This window comes from Cetorhinus maximus, chromosome 4, assembly GCF_964194155.1.
Source record: "Cetorhinus maximus chromosome 4, sCetMax3.hap1.1, whole genome shotgun sequence".
Classification (NCBI taxonomy): domain Eukaryota; kingdom Metazoa; phylum Chordata; class Chondrichthyes; order Lamniformes; family Cetorhinidae; genus Cetorhinus; species Cetorhinus maximus.
In genome coordinates this window covers 16,358,960-16,374,569 of record NC_135882.1, presented here as the reverse complement: position 1 = coordinate 16,374,569, position 15,610 = coordinate 16,358,960, and the positions used below count along the sequence as shown (strand labels likewise).

Here is a 15,610-nt window from a genome sequence, read left to right as displayed (position 1 = left end):
CTTCTAAACTCCATCGAGTATAGTCCCAGAGTCCTCAAACGTTCTTCATATGTTAAGCCTTTCATTCCTGGGATCATTCTCGTGAACCTCCTCTGGACCCTCTCCAGGGCCAGCACATCCTTCCTGAGATACGGGGCCCAAAATTGCTCACAATGTTCTAAATGTGGTCTGACCAGAGCCTTACAAAGCCTCAGCAGCACATCCCTGCTTTTATATTCTAGTCCTCTCGAAATAAATGCCAACATTGCATTTGCCTTCCTAACCACCGACTCAACCAGCAAGTTAACCGTAGGGGAATCCTGGACTAGGACTCCCAAGTCCCTTTGCACTCCAGATTTCTGAATTCTCTCCCCATTTAGGAAATAGTCTATGCCTCTATTCTTCCTACCAAAGTGCATGACCTCACACTTCCCCACGTTGTATTCCATCTGCCACTTCTTTGCCCATTCTCCTAACCTGTCCAAATCCTTCTGCAGCCTCCCCGCCTCCTCAATACTACCTGTCCCTCCACCTATCTTTGTACCATCTGCAAACTTAGCCAGGATGCCCGCAGTTCCTTCATCTAGATCATTAACGTATAAAGTGAAAAGTTGTGGTCCCAACACTGACCCCTGCGGAATTCCACTAGTCACCGGCCACCATCCTGAGAAGGACCCCCTTATCCCCACTCTCTGCCTCCTGCCAGTCGGCCAATCTTCTATCCATGCTTGTACCTTGCCTCTAACATCATGGGCTCTTATCTTACTGAGCAGCCTCCTGTGCGGCACCTTGTCAAAGGCCTTCTGGAAGTCCAAGTAGATATCATCCATTGGCTCTCCTTTGTCTAACCTACTCGTTACCTCCTCAAAGAATTCTAACAGATTTGTTAGGCATGACCTCCCCTTGATGAAACCATGCTGACTTTTCTGCCACTAACACATTGTGCTTTCTTACCTTTATGCCACCATCAGCACCTTCTTCAGTCTTTAACACTAATGTTAACAGGCCCTGTGTCCATGGCATCTTTGTCAATCTCTCCGGAGCTCCCACTGATCCCTGACCTTCTATTTTACTCCATCTTAAACAGTACAAAATCCATCACATTTCCCCTCTTTAGCTCTGAAGAAGAAGCCATACGGACTTGAAACGTTAACCCTGTTTCTCTCTCCACAGATGCTGCCGGGCCTGCTGAGTTTTTCCAGCATTTTCCGTTTTTATCATATCAAAAAAAAAAAGACCAGTTTTGCACTCACGGGAGAAGTCCTCCAGTCGCTGTTTAGTGACAGTAAGTGATTGCAAAATTGTAAAGTGACTGAAAATAAGCGGCGGCAAAAAGGGACAAGCTCTTTCTCCGTTTTGGTGCACTATTTCTTTAAGAAGAAGTGTGATGAAATGTTAAGTTGAAATGTTAAGTCCTGAATGCATGCTGCGGCCCTTTGCAGAAAGGCTGTGGGTTCAAGCCCAAGTACAAGGAGTTGATTCAAAATCAAGGCCGGCAGTCCCGGTGCAGTACTGAGGCAGTGCTGCACTGCCAGAAGAAAAGTTAAACCGAGGCCCTGTCTAAACTCTTAACTGGACATAAAAGATCCTGTGCCACTATTTCAAAGAGCAGGGGAGTTCTCCCCGGTGTCCTGGCCCATCTTTATCCCTCAACCAACACCTGAAAACAGATTATCACATTGCTGGTTGTGGAACTGTGTACAGACTGGCTGCTAGGTTTCTGACATTACAACAGTGGCTTAACTGGCCATTAGGGGTTTCGAAAGGTGCTGTTTAAAGAACAAATGTTTATGGATCGGAAGGCAAATTAAATGGGTTGCAAAAAAAAAGGAATTGGAGCCTGTAACAGAGCCCTAAAATGTAAATTAAATGAACAGCAGATACCGAAAATGTGAAATGAAAACAGAAAACGCTCCACGGGTCACCGAGCACCTGTGAAGTGGAATGACAGAATAATGTCTTAATCGGAAGATCCTCCTACCAAAGGTGAGGAAGGGTCATGTATCTACCCATTCATCTCCCTTTTCTCTTCACGGAGGCTGAATAACTCTTGTTTTTCCAGCACCTTCTGTTTTCACGTTTACAAATGCAACCGGTGATTAAAAGACGTGCAACCACACCAAAAACCTTCGAGCTGAGAGAAGCGCCTTTACCGATTCCAATCACTGCACTTGAAAATACATTGATGCACACCTGGGCAATTCGGAGACAAATTACTTTTTTGAGGGGGGGGGGGGGGGGGGTGGTGGAGGAGGAGGAACCCATGAAAAGAAACGGAACTCTTGAGGGTCACCGTAAGGCCTAAAACATGCCGACTCAGCTCTGTGGTAATTAGAATTGAACAAGTGAAGTGCGGTCCAGTACCTCAGCAGAACCGAAGTGAACCGAAGGGGATGTGGAGCACCGGTGAACGCACCATCATCCTTACCTCACGCGCGCAACAAGTGTCCAAGCCTTTTTTTCCTTTTGAGCCACTTTAGGGCGCAGGCTGTGGGGCCTCGGGAACCAAATATAAAAGCTTAATTCCGAGGGTCATTAATTAATAGCAAAGCAAGATACTAAAAGATCTCGGTATTCTGATTTGGCCGGAGAGAAAGTAGTGCCAACAGCCCTTTCCAAACCCACAAAATTCCAACAAGGAAAAGAAAAGACGTGGGAAAGGTATGCAAGCAAGGATGGGCCTCCCCCCACTGGGGCCGAGGCTCGGAAGGCCTCCTCAAGTTCTGGAACATTAACGCTTTCTTCCTCATATTACAGCGGGTGCTGGAAATCTAAACTAAATACGGAAAATGCTGGGAATACATGCATCAAAAAAAGTCAACAGCCTGAGACCAGGGCCAGGTAAGTGCGGGCGGTCCCACGGTGAGATGGAGAGGTGAGGCCTGGAGAGGTTGGGAGAAGACGGGGCGGGATTCTTGATGGAGAGGCTGAGTGAGGTTGAGGGCGGTGCAGAGAGGGGCACCCTGCAGGGCAGGGCAGGGCGTGGGGAGGGAGAGAAATACCCAATGTGAAAATGAAGGCGTCGAGGGTGTTTTAAAATTGAGGCGTTACTGTGCTGGGAGTTAACATAGGTCAGCGAGCACAGGGGTCCGACCGAAAATCTGAAGCAGTCATCTGGGGTTTTCATGTTTTTAACGGAGGGGAAGTATTCCTTACATTTCTCTGTTTCTCCTGAAAAGTCAGTATTACAGACATATTCTTTGTCACAATGCGGAATAGGAAAGGACGTGCATGTTCGAAGCTACTTACCAGCACTTGTTGTTGGGTCCATTCACCAGGCATGGCAGATGGCATTTTGTGATATCAATTACCTCACTGTGACGTCTGTTGCTAAGTGTCGTTAGGAAGCTCTTGCCAATGACTCTCCACTAGCAACCCTTCCTGTATCCATCTGCACATATTTCTAAGCAGTGGATTACTATATTGACGCCAGCATTAAGAGCATAAACAGCAGTGCACACTAGCACTGCTAACACCCCTGTCTATTCAACACGTCAGATTTATACATCACTCAGGAAAACAAACAGGAGCCAAGTGAACACATAATCTAACTCTGTTTGGCTGCTTATATACATAATGGCACAAAAATCCAAGTTGGTTTTTTTGGGCTGATTTCCAAAGTTCACTGGCACAATGCAGACACTTTTTAAAAACTCCATCCCTCCCACTCCCTGCCCCAAATTTTCTTTCCCCCCGCCCCCCCACCCCACCTCCCTCCCCTCCCTGGTAGGTGCTGGCTTGTGCTGAAATACAGTTGCACAGAGCTAGCTGGCTGGCTGCCTTCCCACATCGAGCCCAAATAAGCGTTTCTGTGCAGTCGGGAGTCTGGACCACTGTTTATCTGCATTTCAGGCTGGGCACCGTGGGAGGAAGGCAGGGAAATAAACTCAAACCCCCCCTCCCCCCCCACCCCGAGACGCAATTGTAAGTAATTGGCTCCTCAGAGCAAGTCCATGGTTTGAAGTGATATACTAAGGTAATACTGATCATAATGTGATCGGTAATCATATGATAACGTATAATAATCAGTAATAATATTATAATCGGTATTAATATATATATATGATCATAACTATGCTTCACGTAAGCACTTGTTTTTTTTTAAAATTCCTCAGGCACATCTCCCAAGGCATTTCTCAAGGGGGGGCCTAGACTCTGAACGACTTGCATTTAGATAGCACCTTCGACACAGCAAAACGTCCCCAGGTGCTTCACAGAAGCGCTTAATCAAACAAATTTTAATACTGAGCTACACAGAGCTATTCAGTAGGATGACTAAAAAGCTTGGTCAAAGAGACATGTTTTAAAGGGTGCCTTAAAAGGAGGAAAGCAAGGTGGAGGGGTTCCAGGAGTGTACAGGTATCCCAAGACTTAGGGCCTAGGCTAACTGAAAGCACAGACACCAATGGTGCAGCAATTAAAATCAGGGATTTAGGTTTAGTGCAAATATCTCAGAGGTTCGTGGGGTTGGAAGAGTTTAGAGAGATGGGGAAGGGCAAGGCCGTGGAGGGGACTGAAAAAATAAGGATGAAATTTTAAATTTTAGGTGTTACTGGACCAGGGACATAGTTCAGTGAGCAACGGGGTGATGGGCGAATGGGACTTACTGCAAGTTAGGACACAGGCAGCAGAGCGATAGGTCAGCTCAAGTTTCTGTTGTATGGTTGCAGTCTTCAGCTGCCAGGTATGTTCAGTTTGGCCTGTTCTTTTTAAGGCCACTGCTCCCTGTGCACAGGTGGGTTAAACAGGCAAACCCAACTGGCAACTCCATGCACCAGGTCAGAGTATCTAGCACGATATGACTGAGCTTCCTTCTCTATTTCTAAGGCCTACGTCTGCTAACAGGGTTGGGACACTTTGAAGTGTGACACTACGTACCACGAACAGACCCAGCGCAGGCTAACCATCGAGCGTCCCAGCATTCCCTGCTCTCTGGTCGCCGCGGTACCGCCATCTCAGCTTCTGGGTCAGCTGTGGGGGTTAGTGGCGGTTTTCTCCCCACTCCACTGACCAACTGAGCAGACGAGATTAAATTGGAGCCGCTATCTCCATGGCCACCACATGCCCCTGGAGTGGGTCTGGAGTCATATGTCGACCAGGCCAGGCAAGGAAGGCAGACTTCTTTCCATAAAGGGAATCAGTGAACCAGGCGGGTTTTTATGACAATCGATGATAGTTGCCATGGTCATCATTACTGAGGCTTGCTTTCAATTCCACATTCGTTGAGGTTAAATTCCACCAGTTGCCACAGTGAGATTTGAGCCCAAATCTCCAGAGGAGGTAAAGTGCTTCTCTGGAACCTGAACACTCTGATAGGATGTACCATCGGCATGGGCCAGGAGGCAGACTGCTAGGAGGGGTGGTGGGGAAGAAAGTGGGGGGGGGGGGTGGTGGTGCAAAGAAAGCAAGAGAGCCAGTGGATGTCCACTAAAACGCAAGTTAAAATCAATGGTGGTACTTGCTTTGATTAGAAGCAATGGGGAAATATTTTGCTACCGTCACCCAAGATCAAGAAATAAGTTTTGCTTGCAAATGGATTGTTCACTTAAGCAGCCCCTCCCACCCCATGTCAAACTTACCTCAGGACAAACCCGGATGCCTGTGAATTTGCCTGGATGATGGAAAGTCATTCTAAACCTCACTTGGCCTTGCACCATCTGATGTTAGAAGGACAAGTCAGCTGACAGGAACTGTCCCTGGTCCTGCACCCTCTGTCCTGCAAAGTTTTGGAAGTGCAGGTTGCTGTCCCAATTGGTTACACCAGAGGGCTTGGATGTTTTGTTGTATTAAAGGATCTGAAATATAAGAGTTAAAAAGGCCAAGCTCACTCCCTTCAATGGATACAAACCTCTAGCCTAAACAGTCCTGAAAGTGGCACTCTAAAATGTCAAACTAACCGATTTTTTCATTCTTTCATGGGTTGGCAGTTGGCGCTGGCAAGTCCAGCATTTGTTGCCCATCCCTAATTGCTCTTGCAACTGAGAGGCTTGCTAGGCCTTTTCAGAGGGCAGGTAAAAGTTAGCCACATTGCTGTGGGTCTGGAGTCACATGTAGGCCAGACCAGGTAAAAACGGCAGACTCCCTTTCCATAAAAAACATTAGTGAACCAGGCAGACTTTTACGTCAATTGAAGATAGTCATCATGGTCACCATTACTCAGGCTAGCTTTCAATTCCTAATTAACTGAATTAAAATCCCACCGGCTGCCATTGTGGGATTTGAACCCATGTCCCCAGAGCATTATCCTGGGATTGTTAGTCCAGTAACATTACCGCTACACCGTGAGCATCCCTGCATGATTTCTGTGTTAGACATTGCTTGGCGTACAACAACAACTTGCACTTATGTAGCATCATCAGAGTAATAAAACATCCAAGACGTAAGGATACAAGTCAGGTGTTCCAACACACGTTTGGAAGGATGTCCAAGACCTCGGAGAGAGCGCAGAGAAAATTTACTGGAATGGTGCCAAGGACAAGGCACTTCAGTTACATGGAGAGACCAGAGAAGCCGGGGTTGCTCTCCTTTGAGAGCAGAAGGTTCGTAGCAGATTTGATAGAGGTGTTCAAAATCATGAATGGTTTTGATTAAGGGTACTTAAGGAGAAAACGTTCCCAATGGCAGTAGGGTCAGTAACCAGGGGACGCAGATTTAAAGTAATTGGCAAAAGAAAGTGAGGAGAATTTCTAAAATGATGAGTTGCTGCGATTTGAAATGCACAGTACGAAAGGTGGTTGAAGCAGATTCAATAGTAACCTTCAAAAGGGAATTGGTTAAATATTCGAAGGAAAGTTTTGCACAGCCATGGGGAAAGCTACAGGGAATGGAGCAAAGTAGACAGCTCTTTCAAAGGGACAGGAGACACGATGGGCTGAATGGCCTCCTTCTGTACTGCATCAATTCAAGGAGCGTCTTAAAGGGCTGAGGTAGAGAAATGGAGGTGTCTGTGAATGGAATTCCAGAGCTCAGGGTCGAGGCAGCCGAAATGGGAGGGATTAAAATCAGGGATGCACGAGGCGCCAGAATTGGATTAACAAAGATCTGAGGGTTGTAGTAGGTTACAGAGACAGGGGAGTATCACAGGCTAGGAAGATCACGAGTTCAATTTGCAGTCTGCGCTGAGCTGGCAGAGCAGGGGGAGGTGGGGACACTTTAATTGGCATCAGCATCTATCACCTCCAGAAAACGAGAAAAGGCCAGTTTCTGCTTGTAAGTGGTGCAGGGGTGCGTGCATCCACGGGTGCGTGCATCCACGGGTGTGTGCATCCACGGGTGTGTGCATCCACGGGTGCGTGTATCCATTGGTGCGTGCATCCATGGGTGCGTGCATCCATGGGTGCGTGTATCCATGGGTGCGTGTATCCATGGGTGCGTGTATCTATGGGTGCGTGTATCCATGGGTGCGTGTATCCATGGGTGCGTGCATCCATGGGTGCGTGCATCCATGGGTGCGTGTATCCATGGGTGCGTCTATCCATGGGTGCGTGTATCCATGGGTGCGTGTATCCATGGGTGCGTGTATCCATGGGTGCGTGTTAAAGGGAGGGCGCAATTGAGTCAGTCCTGACAGATCCGGTGGGAGCGCACCTCCATGACACTGGATCAATTTTGAAGGTCCCTGCCTTGCTGACAGGATCTTGTACACACGGGCAGGAGACATCAGGAAAGCATGGCCAATGTGCCTCTAATATTCCAATGTGCGATACCAGCGTGAAGCTTCCTGCCAGTGTTGAGAGCTTACTAAAAACTCATCCTTAGCTGCCCATGGTCACACAAGGAGGAAGGTAACTGTGCTGATTTGAATAATGCTATATCGTCCTTCCAAAGCTTCCCATTATTTATACAAAGGATTGTTGGTTAGTCAGTGCCTCAAAGGCAGAGAAAGCTGTGGGTGCGGGAACAAAGGACAGTATGCACGTTCAAATCCCACTGGTCCCTTTCCATTGACAGAATCTGCTGACCATATTTTGCCCTGGGCTTCTTCACTCCAATATCATCACACAAAAAAACCTTAATTCAGTAACGTTTGAATAACTTAAAGCTAAGCCTCACCCAAACTCTCAGCCGCCTCTTCCCGCTGAGGATTCCCTGACCCTGATGTCGCGTGAACTTTGTGGTCAGGAAAGATTCCTTGTTTTACTTCCACATGGCAGGCAGTCACCTCACTAGAGACACCTCCCACTGTGTCCGCAGGTAGGAAGCTGGGAAGTCCAAAAGCATGCGTCAGGTTAAAATTCACTCCTGTAGGTTGAACCTCCAACTTCGACAGGTGACAGGAAAATCAGACAGGGCCCAACACCGTCAGCCAATCCCCCACCCCCTTCCTCCCCATTTTGCTCCTGTTGAAGCTGAAGGTTGCAGCCGACAGCTCCGGCATTTTGAGTTCCTGCTATATCTTACCATATGCTGCAAAAAACCGCATTTTATTTCTTTACACCCGTGATGGAAAAATAGTATGTGGATGCAAAACAGCTTTAGCAAACACAGGACAGAGAGTTGGCTATTCAGCCTTTTGAGTCTGATCCGCCAGTCAAACAGATCACGGCTGCTCTGTACCATGGGTCCCTTTCCCCACCTTTGGCTATAGAGAATATATAGAGAGAATAGATGTGAATGCAGCTCAGTCCATGGTTGAATGGGCAAGTACAATGGCTGATGTGGCAATGAGCTATACAGATCAAAAGTATGATCCTAGGTCCTTTGCGGACTTGGCTAATGTAGCCTCAGGCGACTAATTTTTTAAAATTCATTCGTGGGATGTGGGCGTCACTGGCTATTCCATCACTTATTGCCCGTCCCTAATTGCCCTTGCTCAGGGGGCATTTTTAAAGAGTCAACCACATTGCTGCTGTCAGTCTGGAGTCACATGTAGGCCAGACCAGGTAAGGACAGCAGATTTCCTTCTCTAAAGGGCATTAGTGAACCAGATGGGTTTTTATGACAATCGCCTCATGGTCATCACCAGACTTTTAATTCCCGATATTTATTGAATTCAAACTGCACTTTCTGCAGTGGTAGGATTTGAACCCAGGTCCCCAGAGCATTAGGCTGGGTCTGTGGATTACCTGGTCCTGTGACAATACCACTACGCCACCGCCTTTCCCGTACCTGGGCTCGGAAGGCAAAAATATTAGCCTGGACGCTCTTGCTTTCTGCAAGTGTCCGCTTGTGGATATTGGAAAAACACCTGGTTGGACTTGGCTCTGCAGCTCCCCAATGGGTCCGCGGCCTACTGACCCTTACTGACCAGGGTCACACTTCAAGCACCGTCTCCCCCGGGCAGGGTCCAGGAAATACCAGCCTGTCAAACTGTAACTAGAGAAAAAAAAATCAATAAAGACAACCTGCGAACAATTTACATTGAGGCTCAGCCAGTGATGGCAGAACAAACCAACTACAGCGTTTCCTTTCAGTGCACTAATGAGATCATAAAAGGCCCAAAAAGCCCACAACAAAACTTCCAAAGCTCTAGTTTTGACTTTGCAAAGTGGGAATGCCCTGAAAGGCGAGCTCTGCTATTTTGTTTCCATCAGCCTAACGCTTTGCTGGATTTTATCCCGTCAGGAGAAGCCCTGGAGCTGGGGAATTCGGTCTCAGTTTACAAACAGGCCAAACTTCAACCACGGAACGACCAGCCTGTGCAGGCACGAGTTTGCAGCTTTACAGTTACACAGCCAAGCAGTGCTGAACGCTGTACCCCACAACCCTGGCAGCGCTGGGAGGGCGCGCAGAAGAGCTTCAGGAAACTCTGGGACCTCCTGTTGGCAAAGACAACAATTCACATTTATATAGCGCCTTTTAACGTAAAGAAACATTCCAAGGGGCTCACAGGAACATTATAAAACAAAGTACGACACTGAGCCACGTAAGATGTTTGCGGAGGCGATGGCACAGTGGTATTGTCACTGAACTAGTGTTCCAGAGTCCCAAGGTAATGCCCTGGGGACCCGAGGTTCAAATCCCGCTACGGCAAATGGTGGAATTTGAATTCAATAAAAATCTGGAATTAAGTAGTCTAATGGTGACCCTGAAACCATTGTCGATTGGTGTAAAAACCCACCTGGTTCACTAGTGTCCTTTAGGGAAGGAAATCTGCTGTCCTTACCTGGTCAGGCCTACATGTGACTCTTAAATGTCCTCTGAACAAGGGCAACTAGGATGGGTAATAAATGCTGGCCTGGGCAGTGACCAAATGAATGAATAATAAAAAAAAATTTTAAAAATAAGAGGGTATTAGGGCAGATGACCAAAAGCTTGGACAAAGAAGTAGTTTTAAGGAGCCTCCTAAAGGAAAGCGAGGGAAAGTAGTGGAGAGGTGTAGGGAGGGAATTCGTGAGCTTGGGACCTAGGCAACTGAAAGTGCAGCCACCAACGGTGAGCGATTATAACTGGGGGCCGCACAAGAGGCCAGAAATAGAGAGGGAGCAGGTATCTCGGAGGGCTGTGGGGTTGGAGATTACAGAGAGGGGGAATTGGAGGAATTTGAAGACAAGGGCGAGGAAATTTAAAATCGAGATGTTGCTCGACAGGAAGCCAATGTAGCTCAGCGGGCAGAGGAACAGGAGTTACTGCAGGTTAAGGCACAACAGCAAAGTTTTGGATGACCCTCTGATAAGTCCTTCCCCACCCCACCCCCACCTCCCTACTCCAGGATATTCGATGACCAATTCTATACTTGCAGCCAGTGCATGGCAAGGAACATCCAGGGGCACAGGACCCAGATCTTCCATGCAGCAATTGTGATAGATGGAAAACCAGGGCGTCCGCAGCCTCGATTTCCTGCCAGCTCTTCTAGGTGCCTACCCCTTCCCACTAGAAGCACAGAGTCAGCCAATCAATGGCCGTTCTAAAGGCGCCAGGGTTACGCTCCTCTGAAAAAAGGAAGCGAAAGTTTGTGAAATTCTGCTTTTGGCAATTGGGTTTACGCAGAGGTTGTAGTTCAGGGACTGCCATTCACAAATTGCTGAATGTCTCTCTCAAGACATATGCACATGCTTCACATAACCAGCCCCAGGCCAACAGCTTCCAGAGAGAGAGAAAAAAAAATCAAAGGAATCCTGTGCAGAAAAGACAATAGAACATGCTGCAGTTTGGAAAACAACCATCTGCTACAAGTCAGCCTTGACTTCGCCTCAGCGATAAGCTGAAAAACATGCCACGGTTGTAACTGCTACCACTGAAAACAAAAGGGGACCAGTTGTTTGATAAGTGATACCATGAAATTCCTTGTTAATGTGATACAGGCCAGCTCTGTTGGAAGTAGTTGCCTGGTTGGTCTAACCAAATCGAGTAAATAAGTGTGACAAACATGACACAACTGTTGGCTTTGTCAAAGCGATATGATGTCACTCATCGCTGATTGATGTTCATGAAATTCTTCACCTCCGTGGCCCTGGGGAACAGTTAGGGCGCACGCGCACACACACATACACAGACACACACACGCAGACACACACACACACACAGACAGACACACGCAAACGCAGACACACGCAGACAGACACACACACACACACGCAGACACACACATACGCAGACACACACGCAGACTCACACACACACACACACGCAGACACACACACACACACACACGCAGACGCAGACGCACACACACGCAGACACACACACACAGACAGACACACGCAGACGCAGACACACCCAGACAGACACACACACACACACACGCAGACGCAGACACACGCAGACAGACACACACACACACAAACACACACGCAGACTCACACACACACGCAGACACACACACATTTCCTTTATTTGTACACCATTCCGAGTTACCCATTTTGCAAGCAACAAAAATGCCGGGTCCTTTAGAAAAACAAAGAAGAAGCCTGCAATCCAAGTGACCCTGCCATGGGTGATCAGAGGCTAGTGTTCCAACTCACTGTGCGGAAAACCAATTGTTTACCAAAACTCTTGGTTACGATGGAGTGGCGTTCCCCCAGCAGCATCAGAAGAAACAGTCAACCCATTTTTCAACATGGTCAAAATTATAAGCAATAATAAAGAATTGTGGAAAAATAACACCCAGTTTGAACAATTCATTTGCCAAACAAACTCTTGCTCACAGCAGCTTATGAACGCAACCTTATCCAGTAATCTGTTTTGCTTTAACACAATAAACATTTATTGTAGTGTCTGGGCGCTTATGGGGGATCCAGGTAGTGTCAAATACCTAGATTAGTCGAATACAGGAACACATAAAAACATCCTTGCAAGTCATCTCCTGGCCAGCAAAGTAACATTTATCAGTGGAAACTGAGGTCTGATGCTTCCTTCAAATTACAGTAGCAGCTCTAACTCCAACTCCAGTTGAAGAGCTGCTGCCAACCAAATACCGAGTAGGGGACGAAACTTTGGAGTCCAGGAAAGGCGGAGATTGGGAGGGTCACATTCCGGAGATGTGGAGTCGGGGTCGGATGTATTGCTACCCTATTTAAGTTAGCGGAAGTTGTATTTCTGCAGTCTTCCACTTGCCTCCCACAGCTTGGGAGTCTAGGGGGAGTTTCTCAGGCTCTCTCAGGATTCTGCCCAACACTCCCTAGTTAGGCCCAACTCTTGTCAATTGAGAGTTGCTATGGTTCTGCTCTGATTTGTCCACTGGTTGTTGGGGTGCCTGATGTACCTTTACAGGAGTGAACTGCCCACTCCAGGTATCTATGTTTTTTAAAAATTCATTCATGGGATGTGGGTATCTCTGGCTAGGCCTGCATTTACTGCCCATCCCTCATTGCCCTTGAGAAGGTGGTGGTGAGCTGCCTTCTTGAACCACTGCAGTCCATGTGGTGTAGGTACACCCACTGTGCTATTGGTGGGGGTGGGGTTCCAGGATTTTGACCCAGTGACAGTGAAGGAACGGCGATATATTTCCAAGTCAGGATGGTGAGTGGCTTGGAGGGGAACTTCCAGGTGGTGGCATTGCCATGTGTCTGCTGCCCCTGCCCTTCTAGATGGTAGCAGGTGTGGGTTTGGAAGGTGCTGCTTAAGGAGCCTTGGTGAGTGATGGCGTTGCAGTCACTTGGGACAGAGGCTGGTGTTGCTGGTCACGGACTGACGGGTGTCTCAACGCCAACGTACTACCACCAGCCAAAGGGAACTCCCTGGGTGTTGGGCTTTGAGTTTATCTATTCCATCAGAGTGAACGGTGTTAATGGAGGGCTTCCATGATCAGGTTCCTTTTGCTTTCTCATGAGGTTTTGCAGACAATGAGAAAGCCACATTTTATTGTCCTCCCCAAGACCCCCGCATCCCAGGAAGGTGACGGTGGGCCTTAAACCACGTGCTCATGGTGCTCTCACAACATTGTTACGTTGAGACCCTGAAACAAGGAACAATGATGTATGTCCAATTTCGGACAGCATGGCACTTGGAAACAAGCTTGGAGAGGACTGTGCTCCTCTGTTCCTATTTCCCTGGAACAACAAGACCATAACCCAACCACTGGGTACGTCTTGGGTTCTGATGAAAGGTCACAGACCTGAAACGTTGACTCTGTTTTTCACTCCACAGAGGCTGCCGGAACTGCTGAGTATTTCCAGCATCCACAGTATTGTGCACTGGGTATATATATGATGGCTAGAAATGAAAGTTGCCTTCGCAGTTGCTTTGTGCTGCTGTGTAATTTGCCCTGTAAACGGGGCAGATGCCGGCAGCCCAGGGCATTAAAGAAGCACTTCCAACTGAAGCAGCTCTGGTCATGTAAGGCGCATTGGAGCAGGGTCAATGGGTCACTCACAGTTGATGTGGTAGCGGGGGGAGGGAAACAAAGTGAAGAGATGGAAAACCATCCGAGAAGCCTTCACAAACCCCCGATTGTGATCGGCTTCAGATAGTTATGAGGTCGCAATGTTTCTTTAAGGCAATCTGTTTGTTAACAAAAAGAAGATTGCAAACCTCTTCTTGCCACTTGCTTTGTGCCACCCACTCCCCTCCTGATAGCACTGAGGACGCTGCTGAGGATACCATTCCATAAGTGCTGCCCTCTCTCCATCCATCTCATCCGTTTGATCCAGTGGTGGGGGAAGTGACTGGATAGTTAGGAGAGGGAACGTAGTTGATTTTCTCTCGCACTGAAGCTAATTGTAGCTTCCTATCATCACCTTCACTGACAGAGCCTAGGGCAATGTTAAATACAATGTCTAAAAAAAAAACCCCAAGATATTTAATATCACTTCAAATCATAATGTAGTCAATATAGTTTCAATCATCAAAAGCAGACAGAGAAGCCTCGTGATGCTTCAGCGTTCTCTAAGAAATGAGGGACACGTGACCCTGTAAAGTGGTCAAACAACCAGAGTACTATTAGGGAAGCAAAACAGGTCTCAGAGAGATTACGTGCCATTCATAATGATCATCTGCATCCCAACCCTCTCTTTATAATTGTGGTTTTAAGTTACAATGCTCTTTATTTCAAACCAAAACTTCAATGTGGGACTAAGGAGAAGTTGCTGCTTCTATCTGCTTCTTTGCTGAGTCTCAAACCATCGCTACAATTGACCAGAACAACGGATGGGGCCAATCTACTATATATCGAACCACATGGCTTAAACACAAGCTGTGATAGCATCTCCGTACAGTACAGCTCAGTTGGTGTATGGACATTCATTGCTTATTCAACAACAACTTAGATTTATACGGTGCCTTTAATGTACTGAAAAATCTCAAGGCACTTCACGGGAGCATATAAAACAGAACACGGCACCGAGGGAGCTATCAGGTCTGATCACCTGGAAGGCTAGGCAGGCTTTAAGGAATGTCTTAAAGGAGGAAAACGAGGTAGGGAGGCAGAGAGGTGTAAGGAGGGAATTCCAGAGCTTGGGTGCCAGACAACTGAAGGCACAGCCACCAGGGGTGAAGCAATTAAAATCCGGGGGGGGGGGGGTGCAAGAGGCCAGGACTGAAGGAGTGCAGAGGTCTTGGAGGGATATGGGGCTGGAGGAGATTACAGAGATAGGGAGAGAGAGAGGGGCCAGGGAAGTATTTGAAAACAAGGATGAGATGTTGCTTCAATTAGGAGAACAGGGAAATAAAGTGACTCAAGGGGCACAATGTTTCCATGGCAACTTTCTCCCCACCTCTGCTGAAGGCACTGATTGGAGTGAGGACAAGGTCATGGATGAGAGGCAGCCTCTAATACCTCAGGGTAAGTGAGGGTCGGGTATGCAATCTTTTCTCACCAATTTCAGCAGCATGATCCAACACAATCCCCTGTGTAGCGATCGAGTCATAGAACGATAGGTGCATGAGGAGGCCATTCAGCCCCTCGAGCCTGTTCTGTCATTCATTTAGATTGCCACTGTGCTGGACCTGAACATCACGACGCCCTAACCCATTGATGAAAAAGCTCTTGATCTCAATCTTGAAAATTTCAATTAATGCAGAAACTTAGGGAGGGAAAAAGAGATATCCAGGTTTCCACTACCCCTCATGGGTAAAGGACTTTGACTGATTTGCCCACCACTTCCTAAGGGAGGGAATTCCAGAGTGTGGGGGGGGACCTTGAGGGCTAAAGGCACTGCTGCCACTGGCGGGTTGGTGGGGGGGTGGGGGGGAGAAGAAAGAGAGAGAGTTGGGGGGGGTGTGAAATATATAACAGCCTAGGATCGGATCCGGG

At 47.6% G+C, this 15,610-nt stretch overlaps 1 long non-coding RNA gene across 2 annotated transcripts in view; it reads right to left on the bottom strand.

The window, feature by feature from the left end:
* The window catches only part of LOC144679520 (uncharacterized), a 227,233-nt gene that overhangs the window by 112,820 nt on the left and 98,803 nt on the right, over window positions 1-15,610 (bottom strand). The window lies entirely within an intron of this gene.